Source organism: Pteropus alecto, unplaced genomic scaffold, assembly GCF_000325575.1.
Source record: "Pteropus alecto unplaced genomic scaffold, ASM32557v1 scaffold40, whole genome shotgun sequence".
NCBI classification, from domain to species: Eukaryota; Metazoa; Chordata; class Mammalia; order Chiroptera; family Pteropodidae; genus Pteropus; species Pteropus alecto.
In genome coordinates this window covers 1,005,776-1,011,998 of record NW_006431919.1, presented here as the reverse complement: position 1 = coordinate 1,011,998, position 6,223 = coordinate 1,005,776, and the positions used below count along the sequence as shown (strand labels likewise).

Below are 6,223 nucleotides of genomic sequence, written 5' to 3'. Positions count from 1 at the left end.
CCCTATTAGGGACAAGAGTCCCTTCTCTTTGCTTTTGGGTGCTCACATGGCATCTAGAGGGCACGGGTCATTATGCTGCTCACATGGGGTAGATCAGTGCAGCATGCCCTGGAGAAGTGAGCAGGCTTCCTTCCCTCAGGCAAGCAAAAGCTGAACTCGAGACTTGTCCTCATAAAGCATGGATTTCAGTTCCTCCGAGGAGTCTTAAAATGTTTCTGTGCCAGCTTCAAAGGAAAGAGGAAAAGTGGCCAGATTCCATGAACTGTCATAACCCCCCTTCCCTTCTTCCTGTCCCGTGAGACAAACTTTGAAACCCCGGCCTCACCCTCCCAGAGAAGCAGCATGAGCAAGGGGGCCGGAATGCGCCTCCTTTGCAGGCTGATGGCTTCTGTGTGCTCTCACATCTGATCGTTTCCCTGGGACCTGCTAAGAGCTGCTCTGTGAGGTGGATTGGGGGGCAGGCAAATTGCAGGTGATCTTCTTGGTGGAAAAAGAATTTTTCCTTCTTCTCTCTCCTGGGCCTAATTTAAAGTGGTACAGTCAACATGTGGTGAGGGTCACTGAGTCCAGGATGTGCACACTGAACGTTATATGACAGAGTCCTTATGGGGTGGGGCTAGGTGTCCCCCACTACCCCCACCACCTACTAATTCCTTATCGTAGCAGATTGTCTGAGGATTCCGTTTAAACTATTGGATGTTCAGAAGTCTCTACAAACTTTCTAGGTCTTATTTGGGATCTTAGTGGACATTTATATTACAAGAACTCATGAAAAATAAATGTAGAAAACAGAAAACACATCTATCTTTGCTAATGAGAAGGATCGCCACGTCTGCCTGTTCGAGATGGATTTCGGTTTCTTCTCATCCAAAATGAGGTTAAGACTGGTCTTCGATCATGGAGAAAAGAGAATACAAGTTAGTTTGGTACTCTGCAGCCTGCTGTAGCACAGCAGACCTTGGAGTTTAGTTTCGGCTCTGCCATTCACTTGCTGTGTGCCCTCGGTCAAGTCACCACCCGTCTCTGTGACTAATTATCACATTAAAAAAAATTAAATCACGTAGTGAAAAATTGTGTGCAATTCAATCTTCTAATCCTCCTGATTAAGGAAATAAGACTGTCTCAGGGTACTGTTATATCTCGGACACCTTTTAAACACCACCCGATCTTACTTTTTTACAAAGTGAGCAGACTTCAGGCTCAGTCTTCCTTAGCCTGCATGTATGCATCTAGATCGAAAGTTAACCACATTGTTTTATTTGCATTTTATTTATTTTTGTAGTTACTTTTTAATGACAAGTGATCCTGGTTTTTCATTTCTAGCAGTGATGTAGAGTTTTCTCTTAAAATAAATGTGTTTATGTAGGTGGGAAAATTTATAGACATCTATGAAGGTGCTATTGGCACGTGATAAAAATTGTGAAGCTGGTACGTGAATGGCTGCACTTAGAAAACCCTGGCTTAGATGACCCCGATGTGCTTTCCAGTTCTGAGGACCTGTGACCGTGAAAGCCCCAGTTCCAGCACGAAGAACACTTTCCTGGTCTCCAACTGTCTGAAATGTGAGTTTTGTGTATGCAGTGATTGTACGTGGCTTTTTGGCCACTGTATCTGAAACATCTGATTCAGTGGGTGGCACGTGGTTAGATTTCAATCAATGATTCTGAAGGAATGAATGCCTGGCTCAGGTGGAGAATACTGGGATGTGACATCTGTTTATGTTTAGGAGCAAAAGAGAAGAAAACTCTTGCATTTCAGATCCTGTGGAGTAGTGAACAGGCACAGGTGGGCATACACACACACACACACACACATGCATGCATGCAAGCACACTTTATGTTTTGAATGTTAAACCAAGTTAAATTTTTATGATAACATTGAAATTTGAAGAATATATGTAATATTGCTTTAAAAAATAACTTGGCACTTGACGTCTTTTCTCCTCTCTGGAAAAAGGCAAAGTTTAAATCATGAAGGAGTGAATAATTAAATAAATATATTTACCTTTTACTTTCAGTTTTCCTTATTTCCAAATCTCATTGGCTCTCTGCTTGGAGTATTTTTAAATTGACTGGCTTGCTTGGTTCAAATTATGTTTTAAAGAAGTTTTGGCGCGGGCTTCAGACCTGGTGTGTTTGCTGGGCTGGAATTTGGGTGTGCCACCAAGCTCCTTTGGCTGGGCGACAGTTTAAACACAGCCAAACAGCTGGTCCTTCTGGGAGAGTCATCAGTGGGAAGATTCCACAGAAACGAGGTCCTGGGCCCTGCAGTGGGGTCTGAGGGGCCAAGCGGTTTCCTCAGTCCAAGGGAGATCCACTAGCCTCGGGGGAGCCATCACCGACCCCCGCCCATCTCCGTTTTCTCTTTCCTGCCCCTGGAGCTGCGGTTGACTCTGACTTTCAGTAGTCGTTGGAGACGGCTGCCTCTGGAACCAGAGTTAGTGGAACAGAGAGATAGAGACCGGACGCCCTCATCAGCCCCGTATCCCGTCTCAGGTGAAGGCTCATCTCTGCACAGGGGGACAGAGGGGTTTGAGACTGTCTTTCAGAGAGAGCCATCCCTGCTCCCTCAGCCCAACTCCAGCCATTTGATTTCATCGATTAGCTTTTCTGAGGGCAAAGGAACATCAAGGGGAGGTAAATGAAAGCAGAATTGTTGCAATGTCCTGAAAAACTTTCTCGTTGCTCAAGCAGCACAAATAGTTATTTCAAAAAGAATAAAGTGGTATACTCCACAGAGCTGTTGTGATGAATTGAAACAATGTGGATAAAGCATTGAGACTGTGTCGCACTCAGCATAAATAATAGCTGTAATTATCATTTAGCTCCTCAAGCAGTAAGTGGCTCCTGGTGGGCCTCAGTATACATTTGTTGAAAGAACAAATGATGGAACTGGCTGCCTTAGGGGAGGAAGCTAGAGGTGTCCAAGCCAAAGGTGTGTGTTACTGACTTATGGTATTGATACTTCCATCTAATACCAAAATAAAAATAAAAGTGAGCTCAGAGATAGTGCTTCAGATCTGCCACCCATCGATCCATCTGATGCCCTTCAGGGCAGGGTGGCCCGGCAACTGCAGAATGACTTCCCGTCTATCCTCCCCTTTCTGTGTAATTATTTTGAAGCTGGACTATGCCTCGAGTTAAGCCGACACGCCTCAGACAGCAAGGCTTTGCAGTAGTCCTTTACCTGGGTGGCAGTTGAGAGCAGCGAAGCAGGCGGGCATTTCCTACCTGGCACAGGCTTATAGAGTTTTTGAGGTTTGGCGTGAAGGTCCTGACTTAGCGAAATATTAAGGAGGAGATAAGGTCTCTGAGTCTGTGTCTACTGTTAAGAATTTCTGTTTCTCCGCTCCTGACTTAAGGGTGTGCTGAAGCTAAGCTGCCAGAACCCAGAACTCTACTCAGACTGATGAGAGTAGAGGAACACAGCAGATAGGCCATTATGAGAAAAACGAAGAGAATAAAATCTATGCGAAAGTGTCTTTCTGAACCACAATCTGTCCCATCTGGATAGTGTTGGACTCCCAGGGGCATAGGCTGTACTTGTGGTTTAGTAAATCTCCTAAAATTCCCCAGCCAGGTGGTCTCTACGTTCAAGGTATCTTAGAACCATGATTCCCAAGAGGTGGGGGTCTCAGAGGTAATTGCTGGGCAGGCATGCTGTAGAGGGGCTCCAGCTCCGCACAGGAGCATGAGTTACAGCGACAGGCACTAACAGTATGGAGGGCTCGCTCTGTGCCAGCAGTATGTCACAGATGTCCGTGAGTCATCGCTGCCAATCCCCTGGGCAGCCCTGAGGCAGGCGCGCAGTCATGGGTGTTCGTTGTTTGTGGTCGCAGGCAGCATCCCCATTTCCCGAGAGCCCCGGATTTCCCTTTGGGAGTTGTCTCACTGTCGGGGCTGCTGGAATGGCTAATCGGACATTTTCTTCTCTCCCAATAGGGCCTCAAGTTTTCTTCAAATCACACTGGGAGAAGGGAAAGTCCAAATGGAATTTCTCTCTTCCAGGACTTGGCATCCCGAGCTTATCACTGGAGAGCAGAAGAAATCGTCAGGACGTGTTGATTACAGCTCCCGTCCTGGGCCAGACAGCCAGGTCACTTCTGCCGCCTGTTCCCAGTTCATCCAAACCCTTCTCTTCTCTTCCCTCTTGTGAGCTGCCCCTCACCCTCCAGTAAATTTCCTTTAAATGGAGCCGAATTCAGGTCTGTCTGCTCGCACAGCCTGTGAACTTAACCATTACATAATTTTGAAGCCTCTCTGTTTCCCCTTAGGCACGAGGCTCTAAAAGGCTCTGCTTCTGAAAGTCTGAGCATGTACAATTCTAAAATGATATCATTGATTCCTTTTCTGTTCTTTCAGAGCTGGTCAAGGTTCACACCTGCAAATCCCTACAGCTTGAGCTGTCGCCTGAGTCAGCAGTAGGGTGTGTGAGGGCTTGTAGACTTGAGCTCAGCTGACAGACACATCCCTTTACTCACGCTGGCTTCTCCCTGCGGGCTACACATTGTAAGGCCCGGCCAGCCTAGTTTCTCACTTGTCCATAATATCTAGGGTCTACCATCCCCTAAGAGAAATCTGCTGACCATGCAGGAGAAATCTGAAATTGAATGAGGAGGTGAAGACACCTCTTTAAGAGTTTTTGCCTTGAAGTGCCCCACGGTGCTGTATCCACTAAGCAGTGATGAGCAGGGCCTTGCAGCAGCTTCGAGAAATGCTTCACAACCTACTGGTAGCATGAAAGATTAGAAACGTTCCCCCGTACGGCCACTAGGCAGATATAAGCAGTATTCATATTTAAGCAGCTAAAATGTAGCACTCATTTCCTTAATGTTATTCTTCATTCACTAGAGTAGATCATTTGAATTGCGCGAACACTTTTTTCCCCATATGAGATTCAGTAACGCTATTTTTATTTTGAACCAAAATTTAGTTCGATTGTTCCTGACTTGCCCTCTTGCCAAATAATATTGCTTCCCTTACGCTATCTTACAGGCTCAGATCGAAGCTTCTATGCTGAAGGCTGAGGGAATCGAGAGGGTGGTTTACAGAGAGATGAGAAAACGTAGGTGGGTGTATCTTTTAAAGCTGAGGCTGCAGGCGAAGAGCAGGAAGAACACCGGGAGATGGAGAGCTGAGCTGAGCAAAAGAGTTGCTCCCAGCGAGCACTTGGGGCACCACTGCAGATTTATAGGGACTGGTAGCAAGAGCAAAGCAGTCAGTGAATAGCAGAGGACAGCGGATAAAAGACAGCCAGGAATAGGATGTCCCATGCTGAGCAGTCTGCAGCCCGGGGCATTTAGGTGGGGTCTGGTCTTCCTCGGAGCAGCCAAAGGGCCTTTGCATGAGCAAGACACCTGGTCGAGTCTTTTTGTTTTGTGTCTGTCCTGATTGCCATGCTGCTAGGGGTTTTCAACCTTTCTATAAAGAATAGACTTTTTATCTGAGTCTTTGAGTTAGTGTTTGGGGCTGTGGAAACTGGAAACCAGTCAAGTCAATGTATGTATAGTTTTATGGTTTGCAAAGTATCTTTCTACACATGACCTCAAGGTACCTCTGAGGTATGTTGGGAAGATGAATATGAAGAATTTACACAGCTCGTTATGTCACAGAATACTGCTGATGCCACCACTGTGCAGAGAAAGCAGGGCATTAATGAGGCAGGAAGGGAAATATTGTGCAGACAGGCTAACTGCCGTATTTTCTGCGTTTGGCCTCTCACAAATGCCTGGCCGCCAGGCAGGACGGTAGCGGTTATGCATTCCATTCCCAATAGGTCAGACTGGCTTTGTGTTAAGTTTCCTGTATTGTGTCACTCAAATATGTCATGTGTACTTGGTTGTCATAGCACCTTGTTCATGAAAGATGACCTTTTAGGCCAAAGGTCACAAACTGACTGTCCCCAAGATTTGCTGGCCCCAGATGGGTTTTGCTGCATCTGGATCAGGTTGAAATTTTTGAATTGGTTGCTAATGTTTAAAGAATTGGAAGAAATCTGCATTCCTGGTTTTCTTGAAAAAAATTGGAGAATCTGACAACACTGACTCTGCAACGGCCCTGTTTCCATGAGTCATGTGCTCTCCACGTTGCCACAGACCCCACCCAGCCTGCTTCGCTCTTCTGCATCACCTGCGTGGCTCCGGGTGCACTTGAGTTTGAGAGCCTTGGCCTAAGTCGTTGTCTTATGTCACTTGTCACGTGGAACAGGGATTGGCGAACTCTGG

General features: G+C 46.3%; 1 long non-coding RNA gene across 1 annotated transcript in view; it reads left to right on the top strand.

Moving 5' to 3' along the window:
• Positions 1–5,665, top strand: part of LOC112475231 — an 11,549-nt gene extending 5,884 nt beyond the window's left edge. The window contains exons 2-3 of the long non-coding RNA XR_003044625.1: positions 1,367–1,562; positions 3,942–5,665. This is a non-coding gene — a long non-coding RNA (uncharacterized LOC112475231). The remainder of the gene's footprint in view (positions 1–1,366; positions 1,563–3,941) is intronic.
• Positions 5,666–6,223: the final 558 nt, after the last annotated feature.